Genomic DNA, 23,236 nt, shown 5'->3' with positions numbered 1-23,236 from the left:
CATACCGGTTGACCTATACTTATTGACATCAATGACAACATGTATTATAATCATACTATCATATCGATTCATCATATGCCAACAATAGTGTTCCCACTTTTACATCTAACATCATGGCTACCTCTAAACAAAATGTCATACCTACAAATGTTAGCCAAGGGGGAAACTCCTCTAATCATAATTCCTCCATACCTCCTCCAATGAGTCTTCCATTTGTTACCCAATCATCTATAATACCTACCTATCATAGTGTCCCACCTCCTTATTCTCAATCTCCTCCTTCATTCAACAATGTTACTCCTCCTTCTCAATCCAACATGTCTAATTTCAATCCATCTACCAAAGCTGCCATCAATAATCTAGCTCAAATAATGTCTTCCTTACAACAACAAATAACTTTCATGAACCAATCTAAGTATAATGTGCCTACATTTGATGTAGCAAGCCCATTATCCAATTATATTGTTTGTGTTGTACCTCCTAAAAATGTTGAAGTCCCTCCTAAAAATGTTGAAGTCCCTCAATTGGAGATTTATAATGGAAAAGGTGATCCTTTGACTCATGTTAAAACATTTCAAAGTTTGTGTAGTGACATTGCTCATGACCAAAGATTGATGGCTAAATTTTTTACTAGAACACTAAGGGATAAAGCTTTGCAATGGTATTGTTCTTTGCCTCCTTATTCTATTACTTCTTTTCAACAATTCACTAATGCTTTTATTCAACAATTTCACCATAATATTGGTCCTAAGATTACTTTGACTGACTTGATGCATTGCAAGCAAGGTATTAAAGAAAAAGTGACTAATTTTATTAGTAGGTGTAAACATCTGTATTCTCAAATTTCTTTTCTTGTGCCTAATCAAGATATTCAAAGAATCATTTTTAATTTCCAAAAGATATTAGGGATACATTTCTCTTTTTCTGATTTTACTTCCTTTATGCAGTCATGCACATTGCTTCACAATTATCACCTTATCGTGAGTCAATTGGAACAATCCTCTTCAATGGCTTCAAATGATAAAAGTGAAAGTGTTCAACAACCTTTTGTGAAGCTCAAACCTAATAAGGGATTCATCAAGTTCAATGACAACAACAACACTCAAGTAGCAACCGCAACAACAAGTGTGCCTCCTTTGTCCAAATACTTAAGAAAAGAATTCACTCCTCTTAATGAATCCATGCATAGTATTATGACACAATTGTTACAAATAAATTTGTTGAAGCTTCCCCCAATTAAACCAATTGACACAAATAAGCCTTTGTCACCTACCTTTGACTCCAAATCTTTTTGCCAATATCATCATCAACCTAGTCATGACACTGAAAAGTGATATTCCTTAAGGAGTAAGATTAAAGACTTGATTGATAGTAATTTCATATTTGTGGCAAGTGTGAATGATAAAGGAAATAAAATCATAGTGCCTCCTAATCAAAAATTTTAAATTTTCATTGATCCTTTACCTTCCCATTCCACTAATGTGATTGAGACTAATCATCTTGCTTTCTCTCCCAATGATATTGGCCTTGAGTATAATAATGTAGTGAACCTTATTGATAAAAATGATCCTCCTAAGTAATTATGCATCACATTTCATCCTAGTGAGATTATTGAAGCACCTGATGGCCCATTACATATCACTGCAAGAATCAAGGCATACCCTCTCAAGGTGTGCTCATTGACCTGGCTTGTATGGTTAATGTGATAACTAAATAATTTCTTTATAGCTTGCAATTTGCATCAAGTGGCATGTAATAAATTTGATGTGGTTATTAAAATCCTTGATGGTTTCTCTTGTCCCTCCATTGGTTATATTTATCTTCCCATTGAGGTTGGTACTGAATCTTTAGATGTTAACTTTGCTATAATTCCTACGTCGGAATAATTTTGTGTGAAGTTGGGACATCCTTGGCTCTCTTCCATGAAAGTGATCCCTTATAATGTTCATAAATGCTTGAAATTCCTTCCAATGACAATATCATAACTATTAATCATAGCATGTACCAACCCATGATTAGGCAAAGAGATTTTTGTCTTGATTATTTTTATTCCAAACAATTCCAACCTCTTAAATTTAGAAGTGATACTCTTTTTCAATCATATCAAAAATAGAAAAATGACATGATTTTATCCTTGAGTAATCCTAGAAATCCAACACTTAGTCTTCCTCCAAGTGATGATCATATACCTCTTCTTAAGGATAAGTCTATTCTTCCTCCTAAGGATAGAGATATTCTTTCTCCTAAGGAAGAATCTATTCCTTCTCTTAAGGAAAGTCTATTCTCCCTCCCAATGATAGAAAAAATCTTCCTCCTAAGGGGCAATCTAATCCTTATTATAAGGATAAATATATTATTCCTCCTAAGGATATACCTATGATCTACTTCACACACTTTCTATCCTTCCTTTATATGGTGTGGTTCTGCCTCCTACGTCTTACAAAGGAAAGCATAAGACATCTCCTATTGTTCAACCTAAAAGACCTTCTCCTATACATCCTTACTTAAAATAATAAAATAACCCTATAGTTGATGAACCTAAACCTTCACAACCTCCAGCTAGAACTAAATTAAACCATTGTGCGAGAGAATGTCAAAGGAGAAGTTGTGCTAGAGCTCATGAATTGGCTTCTCAAAATACTTATTCCCTAAAGACACCAAGTATTGATATAATACTATTTTCTCAACCTTCTCCTAATAAATAGGTTCAACCTAAATCTCCAAGACGTAAATTTATTAAGACAAATGATGGTTCGAGTTATATTCCTATTAAAGCTCATATTTTTTTTAATCTTGATGATGAAATAAGTGAGAATGTTGTTCATGATGAAAATGTTGATCCTAATAGTTCAGATGATGAATATGAATATATGGAAATTGAAAATGATTTATCTCAACAATTTTCAAAAGCATTAATCATAGCCTCAAGTAACAGACAAAGTGACTCATCATTAGAGCATGGTCCTTGTTTGGAACATGTGATAGCTCCATCTATTGTGCTTGATGTTGCTCCTCTTGCATGTTATCCACCTTCCCTAAATAGTGATAGAAAAGATGGGGAGGTGGATGGTTTGCGTGATTAGCTTCATTCATGTCATAGATTCTTTGTCTCTCTCCTCTCTTTCTTTATTCTATTTGTCTCTCAATTCTTATATTTGTTGTCCCTGGTGTTGTCTACTTGAGGATGATGCAAAGTGTAGAGATCTCTTTTGGTCTCTCCCATGTTGACTCAAAAGACACATGTGCCCTTCTTCCATGGTGGTTTTGCTTTCTTTGAGGGACAAGGAATTCTATTCATATATATACATGATATACATTATTTATCATAAAAAAACCATACTGACCCCAAATTTAAATGAAACCACTTCATGTTTGATATCTTGTGATAATTTTCCTTTTATTTGCCTTTTTTGGGGGGCTTATTATTGTGATAACTTACTTGTCTTTTTGGGTGTATCCTACCTTAAATCAATTTCTCCTGATGAGGCATCTATGCAATCACTTTAATGTGGGGTTATACACTCCGCTCAATGACTCTCTCTTTTGCATATCTTTATACTTAAGTTACTTAGAAAACTTAGTCTTTTGCTTCATAATTTTATTTTTCTTTTCATGACTCATAGTAGGAGAACCTTACTAGTTGGTAGTCATGGTTCTCTCTTTCTCTTTCTCATGATGTCCCTTTTATCTTGTCCACGAAGGTGTAAGATCTTAAATTCCACTAGGGGCTTGGTGTATCTTTCCTTCTTGGTGACTTGGTGAAAGTTTTTCAATATTAACCCTTGTACTTTTTCGAGAGTATGATTGATTTCATACTCCCGCTAAAGTGGGGGCTAAATGTAGCATCTTAAAATTACACCCTTGTACAATTTTGACCGCATTGGGTCCCTACCTTAGTGTTTGTTCCCCTAGGCCTGATTGGGACCTTATTCTACTCATATTTCTTAAGAATGACATTATTTTTGACCTTTTGCATAAGCTAGGCACATTGTCCTAGCCCCAAAATGGGGTAGGACCAGAGCGCCATGCTCTGGTCTTCCCTATTTTGGGCCTCTTTCAAACTCTTTTCCCTATTTCAAATTTGAGTGAGATTTCCAGCTCTGTGTCGGCTCATGTTAGGAAATTAGTAAGTTTTCTAATGGGCAATTATTAAAGGAGGTTTTTCCCCTCTCATTTGATGATCACATCAATCTGACAATAATTATACACATGTGATATCAAGAATTCAAACAATTGAGCAATTAATCAGTCTTCCTTCAAGCCTCGGAGCAACAATTAATTCAAGATTCAAGCATTGAAGTGGAGATTTACATCATATTTTATCAAAGACTTCATGAAACCCTAATCCCTTTTGGAGACAAACAAAACTTCACAAAAAGGTATATCATTTGATTTTTAGTCATTATTTATCATCTCCCTCAAAAGGAGAATCTTCCTTTATAGAAATTCAGTTGTCTTTTATCTCTATTTCATGGTTAATCCAAAATTGAGGTTTGACTTAGGCAAGCCCCTAGTCCCAACCTATTTCCCTTTTTTCTATGTGCAGAAAAAGGTATAGAGCTATGATCTTCAGAATAGGCATTATTTATAGAGACGAATCAACCCTCTTTGGCATGTAAAAAGTTCGAAGGACCAAAGCGGCAGGCGCTCTGGTCCTGACATTTTTAAAGCTTTTTCGAGGATCTAGTCTGAATCTGCATATACTATTCAAATCCAGGTGCATGCCTCAATTTGATGATTGTAGCTCACTCTTTCCACATTTTTACCTTCATTTTCAACACTTTTCCCTAATTTTGACATTTCAACTCACAAAAGAGGGAAAATCAACATCATTCCCTTGAATCTAATTAGTATTTCAGTCCTCATCATTACTAATTTATGACTAAGTCTATTGGATTCACCCCTCTTTTGAATGTAATGGAAAATTAGTGTTTTTCATGCATCTAATGGTGGAAACCCTTAATTTTCCACTCATTATAGTTTTTACATTAACAAGATAATGAAATGATTTGTAGTGCCCCACTCATGGCCTAGAGTGCTAGTACAGGCTTAGGATGAGATTTGGGAAGGCCTTGGAGAGGCAACTGAACTCTCTTGATTCTCTCAAAGGTTGAGATGGTTTTACATGGGCATCATGGGTGTTGGGGCAAGAGACCCTAGGATAATCCCCTTTTTTATTGTGATAGCATGTGATGACACTCTTCCCTATATGTGTCTTAGTTCCTTAATCTTTGTTTGATTGGCAGCCTCTGGCATCTTGTTGTCTTGTGCTTTTTGGTTGAGCCTTATGGAGTGGATTTGGTTATGTCTTTGTGGCTAGTTTTTTATTATGTTTATGTCCTTGGTTGTTAGGTGTAAGCCTAGGTAGGTGTGAGCCTAGGTTTAGAGTGTGTGTGGGACCTCATGTCGTTCTCTAGAACACGAGGGGTGGACCTTATTAGTTTCACATGGTTGGGTGGTTTGATGCCTTCTTCCATTAGGATTTTCTCTTTGTTGGTGTTCATGTGCGTAATGAGGATTCCTACCCTCTTCAACTTGAGTTTGGATTCTTAGAGTGGATTATCATGTATTCTTGTAATTGGAAGACATCATTGTATCATATTTACGGTGGATATTAATATTTTAAGCTTGAGAGTATGATTCATAATTGTAGTAGATGAATGTATATAGGAGGAGATACTCTTGTAAGACATGAAATTAACCTTGGATAATTGTTATTATTTTAATTAGAGATTATGGTTCTTGTTGGAGTAATTGATGTTATTTGTATCCATTGTAATAGGAGTTGTGTAATATGTGAAAGATCTATGTAGTTGTCTCTATTATTAAATTGTTAATGATAATGTTTAGAATTGTTATGGTTATCTATTGGTTGGGATTATTTAGTAGGAAAATTTGGATTTGGTACCTTAAAATGAACCCATCGTATTGGTAGTATTGATATGTCTTGGATTCTTGATTAAATGATAAAATGATTAATGGACATTGTTATTTGGCTATAATCCATGTATGTGGTATGTTGTAGTTAAATATTCACTTTCCTATGTTCTTATGATGAGATAAATATTAGGAATAATGAAGGGAAAATTATGCATTAGTATTATTTGATGTCATTCATGTATTGTTGTTATGTTAAGTGATGATGTGAGAATACTCTAGGGAATGTTAATTCATGTGTTGTAAGTTAATTATGCTTGTGTTTTTTATTAAGGAAAAAGCAGGTTTTGAAGGGGCCCTGAAACCCTTTACAAGAAGAACTTAAACAACAAAGCTATGAGAAACAAAAAAGAACAGAAACCACAAAAAACCAGCAGAAAACCGAAGAAAACCCAAAAAAGCCCCAAAAAGCTAGCAGGCCTTCTAGCATTCAGATTTTTTCCAGGGCTTTAGCCAAGGTGTTGCTGATATCATACAGCTCTTTGATGTTGTCTTTGAAGGTAGGGGGATCCTTTGCTAAAGCAGCCACAACTTTCTTGATACTGGTCTTGGTTCTCTTCGCAGTACCACCCACCGGATTAGCATCACCGCTTCCAGTCTGGATGGTCTCTTCCTCCAGGTCAAGATCCACGACCGGTTTAGGAGTGCAGGTATGATCAACGACCTTGGCGATGTCCTCCAAGTTTTTAATGACAATAGAGAGGATACTTGGGATAACTCCCATCAGATTTTTCATCGCTTCTTTTCCCTCTTCCAGTGATTTTACCTTATTCTTCATTTCCTGCTTCCAATTAATCTGCTCTCTGTTTTCATCCTCCCTCTTTTCATCTATTTTAATACCTTTCTTATCTAGGTTTTTCAGGGTCTCATAGGTCCATCTATCGAAATCCATTCTGGCCTTAGAGAGTTTCTTTTGGTTATCCAGGATAAGCAATTTACTAGCACTTTCCTTGTCCTCGCTATCCCTATCCTCAGTCAGGTCCTTCTTAGAGTCTTTGTTCATTTCCTTCTTAGAATTCACTCTGGTTTCCTCGTTATCCTTAGGATCCGCTTCTTCCATCAGATGGTTGTTGTCCTTACTAGGGTATTCGCTAAGGGTAGGGCTTTCTTGACCAGGCTCATTGTTGCCGCTTTCTTCCTCGTTACCTAGCTCCTCTTCTTTCCATCTATCTTCACCGTTGGAGTCGTTCATCTCCATTTCGCTGCTTTCCTTAACAATGTCCTATATTTCCAACCCAGGGACGCTTTTCCTTTTTTTGCTAGAGGATGCCTTCTCCTTGCTAGTTTCTCCCTCTTCCATCTTTCTCTTGCCCGGAGAGGCAGAAATCCTCTTATTCTCCAGCAGGGCGAGGGTTTTGCAATGCTCATAGATGAGCAACAGAAGCCCACAGTGGAGAATCGGGCTGGAAGGGTTAGTCCTGTGTTTGTTGAGGGACCTGGAGAGGGACCGAAAGAGGTAGTAGGGCAGGGACACCTTTTTGTCGTGTCTGAAATGGTTTAAGAGCATGAAGTGGTAGGTGTGGGCCCTAGAAAAATGGCCTTCAACCGTGATGTACTCCATAATTGCGTTCAGAACCCAGCCCCACAACTTCTTGATGTTTGCAGCTTTGTAGTAGCCCCCAGTAGCCTTGCAAATTTTAGCTCTCTCTTTCTCTTTTCGTGGGAATAGGTTAACCATGTTGTTGGAGACCTTAAGGTCTCGAAAGAAATTAAGCCCAGAATGGGGCATTCCGATCACAGTGAAAATGAGCCCAGCATCCAGCTTAAACTTAACTCCATAAAGTTTAAAAGAGCCATTAGACTAGTTTTCAGAAATCTTGGAAACGACTAAGTTAACCCTACCTTTGTCATAGTCCTCAAGTTTCTCCATGAAGCTGGTAAGAGAGCCCTTCTCCAATTTCACCCAGACTTTTGGCATCGCTTTCCAGGTCGACGTATTGTCTGGTTCTTCCCACCTTAGGTCTCCTCCCATCTTCGGATTCGGGTTGTCTGCTCTGTTTCTCTACAAGATATCACCTTCTTTTCCGATGTTGCTCAAGTTTTCAAAGTGGGTAACCCACAAAGCATGCGACACTTTATTAGAGACAATAGAAGATCTGTCGTGGCGCCAAGTAATGATGGCCTTTCCAGCGAGGCATAAATGATGCTTTTTACTTGTCATGATTAAATTGTCCTTCTCTCCCTATATAATGGTCCTTTCTAATGAACTCTTTGATATTTAAATTGAGATCCTCCTCGTGCCAAATCATTTGGGAGTCAAAGTTAACTCCAGTATTCGCTAAGCAATATGCCATGCTATTTTTCTCTCTGAAGGCAAGTTGAATAATGATTTATTTGAAACTAGCAATGATCTCCCTAGCTTTCATGATGATATTTCCAATAGACCAGGAAGGCTCTTATTCCCCCTTTAGGAACTTTATGATATTGAGTTAATCTCCCTCAAGCCATATTTTATCATAATTTAGATTTTTGGCTATAATTAAAGTATTCAAGGCTGCAGAGGCTTCAACAAAATGGCTAGTTTGATTCCCCAGAGGACCAGCCACTGCCTTAAGACAACTTCCTACAAAATTCCTGACAATGCCCCCATATCCAACTTTACCCAGATTCCCTTTAGAGGCCCCATCAAAGTTAGCCTTAATCCATCCCTGTGGGGGAAAACACCAGACTAGACCTTTTCTTCCAGTCTCCTTGCTAGTAGTAGTGGTAGAAAGGTTCCACCTGTCTTTAAAATCATCTTTAGCAGCAGGTCCCTGATCAGTGCAGTAGAGGCTTTCAAAGATACTCCTAAAGATTTTATCTGCAACCACTTTAGGAGAAGCCCTTTTATCTCTAAAAATCCTGTTGTTGCGCTTTTTCCAGATAAACCAGATAACAATCGGCAGAGTAAGTTTCCAGGCCTCCACAATTTTAGGATTAGAATTAGGGCAATGCCATTGAAGCTAGGTGTCACCAAGAGAGTTCAGGAAGACCCAACTCAGGTTCCACCTGAAAAGGATGATTTTCTAGATATCCTGGCTAAAGATGCATTGATTGAGAATATGACAAGTTGTCTCTTCTTCCCTACAGCAAAGAGAACACCTGTTAGGAAAAATAATACCTCTTTTGTGAAGATTGTCGAGGGTTAATACCTTATTTTGGATGAAATTCCAGAAGAAGATATTGACCTTAGGAACTAACTTCTTGTTCCAGACTTTAGCCCAGATGGGAATTTCTTCCACCAGTACATTGTGAATAGCCATAGCAGAGGAAACAGAGTATTTCCCATCTAGAGTTTCTGTCCATATCAATATGTCATCTTTGTTGTCTCTAGGGATTTTGGCAGAGAGAGCTATTTGAAGGAACTTGAGTCCCGGACACTGCTGGCTAAAGTCAATCCATTTTCCATTTCTCTAGTAATATCTAACCATTTCTCCATACCTGCTTTTGAATCGGTCTTTCCAATCTTTAAGGATTGGGATTTCCTCCAGAGGTTTATCCAGGATCCATCTATCTTCCCAAAATCTTATTCTCCTCCCATCTCCAAGGTTCCAAGTTCTACCAGCAGCAGCCTAGCTTTTAGCTGATTGCATAGCATTCCATATGGCGGATCCTTCAACATTAAAAGAGTTTTCAAAGAATTCTTCCTCAGAAGGTTGCATATAGAGATTTTTGTTTTTCCAGATAGAGTTCCATTCTCTTTCCTCCCCTTTGAATCTCCATATTTGTTTGGCTAATAAAGCTTTATTCATAGAACCAATGTTCCTTAAGCCCAGCCCACCAGAGGCCTTAGGGGAGCAAATTTTATTCCAGGCAATAAGGTGAATTCTATTTTTAGCTGCCACTCCTAACAAAAGGAACTTTTTTTGGATTTTTTAAATGGCTTCCGCAAACTTTGAGGGGATTTTGAACAAGCTAAGAGCATACACAGGAAGATTTTGGAGAGTGGCTTTGAGCAGAGTGATTTTTCCTGCTTGACTTAGGACAGCCCCTTTCCAGCCAGCAAGTTTCAAGTTAATTCTATCAATTAGCTTGTTCCAGAAGGAATCCTCAGACTTGAGACACAGAGGAAGCCCCAAATAGGTAGAGGGAAACTTAGAGATGTTGCAACCAAGAATCCTGCCAATCCTTATTTGCCTTTGAACCGAGGTATTGATGAAAAATAGAGAGCTTTTATTCCAATCGATTTTTTGGCCAGAGGCAGATTCATAGGTATTCATAATAATCTTCATATTTTTAGTTTCCATGATGGTGGCTTCCCCCATGGTGATAGAGTCATCAACGAATTGTTCATGAGAGCAGACAACATTGGAAGAAGAAGGTTTTAGGCCCTTAAGATTGCCATCTTCCACATTTTTAAGGATGAATCTTCCCAGGCATTCAGCAAGAATAGTGAACAGGATAGGGGATATGGGGTCCCCCTATCTGAGACCTCTAGAGCTTTTGAAGAAACTGGACAGGGAGCCATTGACAATAATAGCAGAGGAGGAAGTTTCCATTAGTTGAGAGCAGAGTTGAATAACTTTGTCACCAAAACCAAACTCTTTCATGATCCTAAGGAGAAAATGTCAGTTCACTCTATCAAAAGCTTTAGCCATGTCTAACTTTAAGAAGAATCCCTAGTTATTCACCACTTTCAGGGAGTGGATGTTTTCATGAACGGAAATGATGGAGTCCAAAATCTGTCTTCCAGGGACAAAGCCATTCTGCTGGATAGATATAATCCTTGGAAGAATTTCCAATAACCTAGAAGTCAGAACCTTAGATAAGATCTTGTAGACAGAGTTACACAAGCTGATAGGTCTAAACTTGTTAAGAGAATCAGCTCTGGGGATCTTTGGGATTAGGACAATGAAGGTAGTGTTCAGTTCCTTTAGGAGTCTTCTAGAGCCAAGAATTCCTTAACACCATTGCATATGTTAGCCTCCACTATGTGCCAGAATTTTGGAAGAAAAACATGGGGAAGTCGTCCAGACTAGGGGATTTATCCCCCTGAAAGGAGACCACCGCCTTTCTGATTTCTAGATTAGAGGGGATACGGGATAAAAGGTGGTTGTCAGCTTCCGACAAGATAGGAGGGATAGCTTGTAAAAGGGTGTTTTGCTTGCTGAAATCCAGGATTTCCACATCACCCAGTAGGGTACTGAAATGCTCGAGAGATTCCTTCCTTATGTCACAGTCCTCTGTTAAGATGCCTTTATTGCAATTTAGTCTGGATATTATGTTGGCTGCCCTATGCTTAAGAGCAGCTAAGTGAAAGAAGCAGGTATTTTTATCGCCTTCCTTTAGAAACAAAGCTCTGGATCTTTGTCTCCAATAAGTCTCTTCATTAGAAATGATGGAGTGGTATTTAGATAAGAGATCGTTTTCAACCATCCTAAGATCTTCGGTCAACCCCACCTCTTGGATTCTATCCTGAACATACTCTATTTCAGCTTTGACTTGAATTTTGTTCTTGAATATGTCCCCAAAAAACTCTTTATTCCAGGATTTAATTTTGGCTTTTATGATGTTGAGCTTTTTGGCAATTCTAAAAAGAGCCTTTCCCTCCACTTCAGAGTTCCACCATTCAGCAATGCAAGCTTCCAGCAAAGGATGGGAGAGCCAAGCTTTTTAAAATCTGAAAGGGAAGTTTCTCTTTGCCGAAAAAGAGTTGGCAGTAAAGGAGATGGGGTAATGGTCTGAACCAATTTTGATAACAGAGGCAAGGGAACAATTATACTTCGAAAGCCAGTCAGGAGAAATTAAAGATCTATCAAGCTTGACTTGAATCAGATCAGCTCCTGTTCTTCTATTGGTCCAGGTGAAATTGATGCCCTGGAGATCCATATCAATGAGAGCTTGGTCGTTAATGAAGTCCATAAGGTCTTGTTTCCCATCAAGTTGTAAGGGGATACCTCCCATCTTCTCTTCATCTTTGAGTGGGGTATTGAAGTCTCCCATAATAATCCAGCTTTGATCAGCAAACTGGAGTCTGTCAGCTGCAAGGCTTTTCCAATATTTAGCTCTCCCGGATTTGGTATTAGGCACATAGACATTAGATAACACCTAGACAAAGTTGTCCTTAATATGCTCAAGCTGAACAAAGATCCTATTAGTAGCAGAGATGATTTCCTTTCCAGTAATTTTTTTTGGTTCCAAAAAATCGCAGTTCCTCCAGAATCTCCCTCCGAGTTTGATCCTATGACTCCATTTTCTATGAAAATTCTAATCTTTTCAACTTTTTCTTTAGACATCTTGGTTTCCTGAACAAGGACTACATCTAGTTTATGATCTCTGATGATGTTCTGTAACACATCCTACTTATGAGTAGCGTTCAGCCCTCTAATATTCCAGGATATTATCTTCATACTTTAACTGGGGATAGGGTTGACTCAATGGAACACTATGTTCCATTAGCACGGTTCTTCCAGCTTTCCTATTTCCTTTGATGTTTTAGGGATGGCCTACCCTGTTTTTTGTTCTGACCTCCAACATCTGCCTTTTTCTTGATCTTGCTTCTAGTTGAGATTCCTCCATTGAATTCCTCCTTGTTCGATTTTCCTTCTCTCAATCCAAATATCCAGAGATTCCCATCCAGCAAATCCACACTGTGGGAAGGGGTTTTACAGAGGTTGGGCTTTGGGCTTCCATTGGTTAAAAGCAGTAAAGGCTCAGTATCAGAAGGGACTTGAGCTTCATAAAATCTTTCCTCGACCAATTTTGATAGAGATAGGGCTGGAATGGTCTCTTCCTTCTCCTGACTCACTGATCCAGCCTCCTGATCTGGAATGGAGTCTTCCTTCTCCTGACTAACAGATCTAGTCTCCTGGTCCTCTGGGTTTTTTTAATTGTTCAACTCAGTTCCTTTCTCTGTTTCTTTAGTTCTCTCTATTTGGTCATTGGAGCAAACACAATCTTGTTGGTCACTGCTACTACTCCCATTCCTCTTAGCTTCATTCAAAAGTTCCATCATATCCTTTTGGTTACTCTTAGTTGTTGATGAGTCTCCTTTTTTATTTATCATTTGCCATGTCTTTTTGTTCTTGTTGTTGCTATCAATCTTGTTTTTCTTGAGTGGACATGATTTAGCCCAATGCCCTAATTTTTTGTAGTGGAAACAAGCAAAGGGTAGAGATTCATATTCAATAGCTTGGGACCATTTTCCAAGTTTAGAAATGATGTCTATGGATTGAGGCATATCTGTCATTTGATTAACATTTATGCACATGCGAGCAAAGACTAACCTTGATTTAGCCATCATCATCAGGTCGATCGACAAGAGTTCTCTAAAGGATTTTGCAATACCCTTGAAGACTTCCTCATTCCAGTGTTCCAACAGAAGACTTGAGAGGCGCGTCTAGACTGGCGCCAAAACAAAGAAGGATTCATCGACAATGAGATTCGGGGCCCATTTCTGAAGAGTCAGGGATGATTTGCCAAACATCCAAGGGCCTTCACAAAGAGCTTTATTCATGTCTTCTTCAGAGTTGAAAGCAAAGGTAAAAAACCCTCTAGGTAGCGCTGCCACTTCCACTTGTCCTTTAACAAGCCATTTTCTCCTTATGAAATTCCTAACATCATCAATGTTAGGCCTAAATCTAGAGAATCACCCTACTAATGTCATAGAAAGGCCAAAAATAGTCATATCGACCACTTTGTCTGGAACAGAAATAGTAAACTGTCCAGAGGTAGGGTATGAAATATTTGTTACTTCCGGGAGCCCAGATTTAACCAGCGGTTTCACTCCGAAGAGCTAAGACCATTTTTTTCCTTTACCTCTGTCATGTGGGTCCCTAGGGTTCGAATCTTTGTCCTCTCCTAGTTTTTCTTTTTCCTTGTCCTCTTCTGACCCTTGAGGTGCCTAACCCCCTGCCTGATCACCAGTTTTGATCCCAGAAAAACTGCAATCTCCAGGAAATCCGTTGTTCCCAGGGATTCTGCCATTTCCTAATTTGAAATTTGGGATTCCCGCTCCTTTTCGCTTCGCTCCTTTTCGCTCCATCTAACTTGTGTTCGATCCTTAATTATGCTTGTGTTATTATTCTCATAGTTTCTTAATTAATTGATGTATGCTTTTGTTGGATATTATGATAGTTATGTATGTGTGGTAATGGATCTTTTAAAAAGAAATTATCTATATTCCTTGTTAGTTGGTGGTGCAGGAGCACCTTGCAGATTTTGAAGACCACTTGAGCAATGAAGGGTCTTAGAAGTGTTTATATATTCTTTGAATTTTATTGAGTTGTAATAAGGTCTTTCAAGACCATTCATTTTGTTTTGATCAGCCATGTAAGGCTTTGATGCCATTTTTGTAGTGTGAACTTCCTAGGACCTTTTTGGTCAACCATGGTCAAATGACATCCAACATACCTAAATGAGGCAAGAAATTTATTTTGGCTTCTATGTGGCCTATTTTTTAGTTTTATGATGTTTCCTAATAGGTTACATAGGAAAAATTCATAGATTGTGAAGTTTGTACAAAGTTGTCAAATTTGATGACAACTTTTGTTGTCAATTTGTTGTCACTTTGTAACAAATCTCCCTCCAATGGCTACCTAATTCAAATTTCAATTGGAATCAGTTGAGGAGGTTGTAGAAACCTTATTTAAATCCTTGTAGGTCAAGAAGAATGATGATGATGAAGTTTGGATGTAAGACAGTGATCATATTTTAATAAACACTCAAAAATTTCCATAAATTTATCATAACAGTGTCTTGCATGGATATTGTTCGGACTCCATGTACAGACTAAACCATTTATCTAAATAGACCTCTCAATTTATGTTCTTTTGGTTTTGATTTGGCAGGAAAAGATTGAATAACAAGCGATATATCTGCATTTTGGTGACAGGCGGTTTGAAAACCCTCCAAAACCAAGGTTTCTAAGGAAATGAACTCTTAACCCCACATTCCTCTGGCCAAATTGAGGAATGGTAGGGAGACAATTTATTCTAGGATTTTCAAATTTTTTGAGTGGGACGTTGAACTGGTGGAGTTTGGGATCAAGCCCTAAGCTAGGCATCCTCATGTGACTAGCCGATTTTGATTGCTAAAAATCGTGCAGAGGTAAAACTAAGTGTGTTGGACCCTCTATGACTGTGGATTTAATGTTTTGTGATATGTGCAGACCTTTTTCATCCATTGGTATCGTTGAATCAAGCCATTGGTGTGTGGTTGCTTTGTAAAAGTGGCCTAAAAGCCCTATTAGGCCTCCTATAGCAGCAGTGTTTGACCGAGTACATGTAAGAGTTGGGGTCTGGATTTTGGTAGTGCTTTGTGTCACTAAATAAGGCATCATAAAGTGTCAATATTTTGTGGTACCATTAGAAGAATTTTCATTTTTTGCGGTACCATTAGAAGAATTTTCATTTTTTGCCTTAAAAGTTCAAAACAGGGCTACTAGGAGTAAGCATCTTATAGAGGGCAATCACCTTGATTGCATCTGTACAAACAAAAGGGTGTTGTCTTGGTTGTGGTCAAAATTTCTAGGGTCAAACAAGAGGTTCTATAAGGTCCATACCTACTCTGCAATGGTGGATGTGTTTTCATCCAAGTTAGCCATAGGTGGCTACAAGAGAGTTAGTGTCAAGAATAGACTTAATGTGACAAGTTGTATCTCCATGAGTTGTTCATAGATATAGTTGGGTCCCATTGAGAAAAGGGGATTGTAGAGGATTCCTTTCGTGTTGCTTTCAAGATCGTCCAAGAATCCATGTAAATGTTGAGACCTTAGTTGAGGGTCTACTAGATTGAGTTTGTGTGAGAAGCCTTTGTTCCTTGGAGATATATATATATATATATATATATATATAAACATGTGTGTGTGTGTGTGTGTGTGTGTGTGTGTGTGTGTGTGTACATATACATATATGTATATGTATACACATACATATATGTATATATATACATATATATATATACATAGGTATGTATATACATACATACATACATACCTACATAACTACATATACATATACATATGTATATATAGATATATGTACATATATAGATACATATATCTATATAAAAATATGTATGTGTGTATACATGTATACATATATATGTATAAGTGCATATATGTATACATGTATATGTATATATATGATGCAGGAGCATCCGATGGTGTGGTGAATCAGTGTTCTGCTGGTGATATAAGATTTACCTTATTATAACATACACATATAAACCAGTAAATGAAGAAACATATAACATGAAGTTAATAAACCAGCCACATGAATGAACACCATAACACACTAAATTTTATATGTGGAAAACCTCAAAGAGGAAAAACCACGGTGGAATTTGTGACCCACAATATCAATTCACTGGCCATATGAAAGATATTACATAGCATGGGGGCCTGCACATGCAAGAAGGCACACTGTTCAACATAAAAGAATCTCACTGACTATAGGCTTCTGCTTAGATAAAACAATAATGGTGAACTCACAAAATGCATCTGCAATGCCTAAAAGAGTTCCGATTATAGCTATGTTATGTACCGGTTCATAAACCCTAAACCCTTTCACCGGTAACTCCCTTACTCTAAGAAAGCTTTACAAACTATTTACTGACCATTGCATGATATTATCTTGCATACAAATGATCTACATACATATCCTTTGCATCACTTTTCTTCTCCACATTCGTTGTATTCATTGTCCTATGTCAAAATGACCTAATAAACTGACATATACGCTTTACAAATAATATGCCTTATGTCGGCTCTATATAATAATTACAAAATGATTTTACAAATAAAACCTTTTCTTAGATCCCATACTGATGTTGACTTCACTAAAGTTTTGAATGCCGATGCAGGTGTCGGTGTCGGTATCTGTCAGAATCTGTCTGTGTATGCTTTCTACAGAATCCTGTTGCCATCAATGACAACATATGAATCCAATGTGTGTCAATTGCCAACAGTGTATACATGTACACATATATATGTATATATGCATATATGTATACATGTATATGTATATATGTGATGCAGGAGCATCCGATGGTGTAAGGGCACCCAAAAATATCTCTCTTTTTTTGTTTTCTTTTAATGTTTTTGCATTTATGGATACCCATTTGAACGAATAAGAGATTCCAACTTTCAGAATTGACCAGTTGTTTTTTCTAGCCATCCTGCTATTCTTAGAAAGTTTAACTTTGAAGGCAGATGGAGCCCAAATTTTGTCAGAAGATTGAGAATGGAAAAATAAGCACATTGGAAAAATAATCAGGTTAAAATCCTTAATGGTTTGAAAGTTATTTAAGTTTCGATTTCCTGAAAAACCGAAAAAAAAAATTCTTCTGAGTCAGATTTGAACCATTAAATGGCCTTGAACAGCCCCAAAAATGGTGGAAATCAGCAAAGAAGATTCTTCACTTAGAGAGCTTTCTAACTCTTCAAATGACATGTCAATCTAATCACCAGTTCAAAAGTTATGGTTGCTAAAAGTTGGACCATTTTTCATAAACTTTCCAGTTTTTAAATTGGGCTCAAATTTGAAATTCAAATTGTATGTTTTGACGCTAAACCACCAAATTTTAATTTTAAATTATAATTTTGGCTCCAAAACAGAGGGGAGGCTATTTAGGAGTCATTGAGGATACTTGTGAGTTAGTTTTTGGGTGAGTTGTTGGATGTGAGTTATGAGTTGGAAAATTTGCATTGTAAGGGTTTTCAAAAAGCTCTATAGTTGTAAGTTGTTGCAACTTGTGAGGATTATTTCCTCTTGAATGTAATTGAATGTCTTGAAGAGTTTTTAAATAATAATATAGTTTGTTTTTTTGCAATTTGTGGTATTTTTCTATGTCTCAGGTTCTACCCTCATCAAGTGGTATCATAGCAGGTTGTTTCTGAGTGTGTGAACAGATCGTCGAACATGAGGCAATTCACACCAAGACTTGTGGTTGTGGGTTTGAAATAAAGAAGCCTCCAAGAGTGATGCATGGTGGTAGAAATGCTTGTGGTAGAAATGTCATCGGAAGAAATGATTTGGCAGATGAGGGTTTGATGGCCCTCCAAAGATAGATTGATGCACTGTAAGAGGAGCTGAGAAGAGGGTTTAATCCGAGAAGAGGAGAAAGTGGAGACAAAGAAGAGGTTGAAGAAACATCTGAGGAAGAAGTAGTAGAAGCAATAGATCATAATCAAGTTTGGTTGCTAAGGGCCATCTCCTAGATTAGGAAGAGACCTAGAATTAAAGTTTTAAACTATTCAGAAAATCTAAACCCAGAAGAGTTGATCGACAAGATAAATGAGTTGGAGGAATATTTCAAGTATGAGGAGATCGAGGACCTAGATCGAGTCAATTTTGCAAGGAAAAAGATGAAGGGTCATGCCAGTATTTGGTGGAAAGAAGTCCATCTAGATAGAAATCAGAGAGGAAAGGGAAATATCACTAGATGGGATTGAATGGTGGAGAAGCTAAAGAAGCAGTTCATTCTAATAGACTATGAGTTGGACCTACTAAAGAAAATTGCAAGGGTTAAAGCAAGGTAGCAAGTTTGTGAAGGAGTATACAGAGGAATTTTACAAAATGATCATCAGAACAAGCCATGCAGAGGCCAACAAGGAGAAAGTTGCCAATTACCTTAATGAATTGAGGCCAATTATTTAGGAAGAGTTGAGCCTAGTCAGAATGACCAATATTGAGGAAGCATATCAATTTTCCTTGAAGGTGGAGGAGAATCTAAATAAGAGGTTTGAAGGAAAGAAAAAAGGAAAATTTCAAGGTGGAAGAGGTGGCAGAAGATCCTTTCGAAATCAAAATGAGGATCAGAAGAAAAATCAAGATGTGGGTACCGGCTGAAATCAGAAGGGTGATAATTTCTATTGTCCCCGTGATCAGAACAATGGTGAATAATGAGGAAGAAGAAGAGGAAGACCTAGACAAGGATCTCAGAGAGGTGGTTTCAAAGGAACTTGTTTCCAGTGTGTAGAAGAAGGGCATTGAACCTATGAATGTCTACAACACCAAGGAAGGATAGACAAAAGAAATGAAGGCCATGCATGAGTAGCACATGCAGATGAAGAGGCTTAGTATGAAGATTTTTATGATGCTGAAAGGGGAGAAACCCTAGTTGCCAATAGAACCCGAATGAATGAGGAGAAGGAACTAGATCGGAGGAAGAGTCTATTTCATACCAAGTGAAAATGCGAAGATAAGTGTTGTGATGTGATTATTGATAGTGGAAGCACTGATAATCTAATATTCGAAGAGATGGTCACAAAGTTGAGGTTGAAGAGGGAAAGACATCTAAGTCTGTATCGGATTGCTTGGTTGCAAAAGGACCACAAATTTTTGGTCAGTGAGCAATGTCTAGTGAAATTCAAGATTGGAAGTTATCGTGATGAGGTACTTTGTGACATCATACCCATGGATGCATGTCACATGTTGTTAGAGATGCCATGGAAGTTTAATAGGCGTGTTATACATGATGGTCGTGTTAACATATATACCCTAACAAAAGATGGAGTTTTCCATAAGCTAAATCCCTTGAAGGGGGTGGAAGAAAACGTATGTAGTAGTGCGAAAATATGTTTTGTTGATGGAAGGAAATTTTTGGAAGGCATGAAACACGAACCTATATGTTTTGCTTTAATTCCTAGAGTGGATAAGAAAGATAGTAAAGAAGTGCCTGTAGAAGTTTTTGGTTTATTGAATGAGTTTTAGGACATTGTGTCTAATAATGTACCTAAGAGCTTACCCCGAGTGAGGAAGATCATTCATCAGATTGACTTGATCCCTAGAGCTAGAGTGCCAAATAAGGTAGCCCACAAAATGACTCCAGTAGAAAATGAAGAGTTTAACAGACAGGTTCAAGAGTTGTTGAGAAAAGGATTGATCTAAGAGAGATTAAGTCCATGTGCAGTACCTGCAGTACTAGAACCAAAGAAGGATGAGTGGAGGATGTGTACGAACTCCAGGGCCATAAACAAGATAACAGTCAAGTACATATTTGCCCTGCCAAGGATGAATGACCTTATGAACTATTTGATTGGAGCTTAGTACTTCATAAAGATTGATTTGAAGAGTAGGTATCATCAGATCCAGATTAGGGAAGGAGATGAGTGGAAGACCACCTTCAAAACCAAAGAAGGCCTGTAGGAGTGGTTGATCATTCTTTTTGGGCTAACCAATGCACTGAGCACATTCATGTGGCTCATGAACGAGGTATTGAAAGATTTTTTGGGTAAGTTTTTTATTGTGTACCTTGATGATATTTTGATTTTCAATAAGACATTGGAGGAGAATTTCATGCATATTCGTAGAGTTTTTGAGAAGCTAAGAGAGGATAAATTATTGTTTAATTTGAAGAAGTGTAGTTTTGTGAAGGAGTTGGTGTACTTGGGGTTTGTTGTCTCAGTAGAAGGTCTTAAAATGGACCCAGAGAAAGTGAAGGCTATTCTAAAATGGCCTACACTGAGGACTGCAATTGAGGTGAGGTATTTTCATGGTTTTAGCCCCTTCAGTAGTATTTGTACACCCCTTACTGAAACAATGAGAGGGAATTGGAAGAAGTTCAAGTGGAGCATTGGAGTAGCAAAGAGTTTTGACATGTTGAAGAAGAAGGTGACAAAGCAACCTATTTTAGCCCTTCCAGATTTCAATAAGGTGTTTTAGGTAGATTATGATGTCGGCGGTAATGCCATTGGAGCTATTTTGAGCCAGAAAGGTAGGCCCATTACATTTTTCACTAAAAAATTAAATGATACAAATAAGAAATATTCTACTTATCATCGGGAATTTTATGCAATAGTTCAAGCATTGAAGAAATAGAGACACTATCTATTGCCGAAGTAATTTGTTTTATATACTGGTCAACAAGCATTACAGTACCTGAATAGTCAAGCAAAATTGAATTAGAGACATTTGAAATGGATGGATTTTTTGCAAAGTTACACTTTTATCTTGAAGCATATGAGTGGGAGGTCTAATAGAGTTTCAGATGCCTTAAGTAGGAGGCAAATTTTATTGACAGAGATGCAGTTTGAGGTGGTTGGGTTCAATGAACTCAAGACATTGTATCCTAAGGATCCTGATTTTGTAAAGGCTTGGAAAGCTTGCAAGGAGCTTGTTACTTTAGATAGGATGAGATGACTGGATTTCATAATCTAGGATGATATGTTGTTCAAGGGAAGCCAGTTGTGCATTCTAGGGAGCTCTATGAGCGATAATTTGATCAAAGAGAAGCATAGTAGAGGAATGGAAGGACACTTTGGTTGCGATAAGACCATTTCCATCATTAGTGAGCATTATTATTGGCTTCAATTATCACTGGATGTGAAGAAATTTGTGCAGAGTTGCAGAGTGTGCTAGATAGCAAAAGGAGTAAGCCAGAATACAAGACTATATTAGCCATTACCTATACCAGAGAGGCCATGGGAGGACATAAGTATGGATTTTGTTCTTGGTTTACCAAAGACATAGAGAGGAAATGATTCAGTATTTGTGGTGGTTGATAGGTTTTCAAAGATGACACATTTCATCCCATGCTATAAGACCCATGATGATGTCCACATTGTTGATTTGTTCTTCAAAGAGGTGGTAAGACTACATGGTTTGCCAGAGAGTTGTTTCAGATCATGATACCAAATTTTTTGGATACTTTTGGAGGACCTTGTGGAATAAATTGAAGACAAAGTTGAAGTTCAGTTTTGTACACTGTCCACAGACTGATGGATGGACTGAAGTAGTGAACAAGATTTTGGGTAACCTACTAAGATGCTTGGTAGGAGATAAACCCAAGGGATGGGACTTGATCTTACCACAGGAAAAAAAATTATTACAACAATTTTGTCAATGGGAGCACTGGTATTTCACCATTCCAAATTGTATATGGAGGCAGTCAAAGGGATGCTCTAGAATTGAGGAAGATGGACCAGGAAAATCATACAAGTGGTGAAGTCGAAGACTTTGTAGAACACATCAAGAATATACGTGAAGAAGTGAAGAAGCATATTAACAAGATAAATCTACAATATAAGGTGAAGGCAAATCATAAAAGGAGGTATAATGAGTTCCAGATTGGTGACAAGGTGATGCTCCATTCGAGGAAATAAACATTCCAAGTGGGAACATACAATAAGTTGAAGATGAAGAAGTTCGGTCCCTACAATCTTTTGAAGAAGCGTGATTCAGGGAATGCATATGAAGTAGAGTTGCCGGATGGAATCAACATTTCTCCTGTGTTCAACATTGAAAACCTAATATAATATCATGAAGGTGGCAAAAAGGAGGAACTAATGATAGAACAGTATAAAATCCCTGCACCTACTTTAGAGAAGGAGGAGATTGAAGAAATTCTAGATAGTCGTGTGAGAAGGAGTACCAGAAACAGGTAGTACGAGGAATATTTAATGAAATGGGAAGACCTATTGAAGATTTATCATGGTTGTCCAATGTAGAGGTTGATTGTTTGGGTTTTCCTCAACCAGCTGAGACGTGACAGGGTCACTTCTCAAACTACCCCAAGTGTTTGATGCAAGAGCATCCGGAGGTGTAAGGGAAATCCTGCATCACCAAAAAATATTTCTCTTTTTGTTTATTTTATTTAAATGTTTTTGCATTTTTTGGATACCCATTTGGACGAATAAGAGATTCCAATTTTCAAAATTGATCTGTTGTTTTTTCTAGCCAACCTGCTATTTTTAGAAAGTTTTAATTTGAAGGTAGATAGAGCCCAAATTTTGTAGGAAGCTTGAGGATGGAAAAATAAGCACATTGGTGAAAGAATTGGGTTAAAATCCTTAACGGTTTGAAAGTTATTCAAGTTTCAGTTTCTCTAAAAACCAAAAAAAAATTCTTTTGGGTCAAATTTGAGAAATTAAACGGCCTCGAACAACCCCAAAAATGGCGGGAATTGGAAAAGCGGCTTCCTAGAAGTAGATTTCAATGCTTCAAACGACGCATCAATCCAATCATCGGTTCAAAAGTTATGGCTGTCGGAAGTTGGACCTTTTCGGAAACTTTTTAGTCACCAAATTTGGCTCAATTTGAAATTCAAATTTTTATGTTTTGGTGCTAGACTACCAAATTTTAATTTTAAATTGTAATTTTGGCTCCAAAATGGAGGGGAGGCTATTTAGGTTTCATTGAAGAAACTTGTGAGTTAGTTTTTTGGAGAGTTGTTGGATGTGAGTTGTGAGTTTAAAAAGTTGCATTGTAAGGGTTTCCAGAAGCTCTATAGCTGTAAGTTGTTGCAGACTGTAAGGATTATTTCCTCTTGAGTGTAATTGCATGTATCGAAGATAGTTTTCAAATAATAATAATATAGTTTTTTTATTACAATTTGCAATGTTTTTTCTGTGTCTTGGGTTTTGCCCTTATCAATGTTT

Source organism: Cryptomeria japonica, chromosome 4, assembly GCF_030272615.1.
Source record: "Cryptomeria japonica chromosome 4, Sugi_1.0, whole genome shotgun sequence".
NCBI lineage: Eukaryota > Viridiplantae > Streptophyta > Pinopsida > Cupressales > Cupressaceae > Cryptomeria > Cryptomeria japonica.
Note: the sequence above shows the minus strand (reverse complement) of the source record.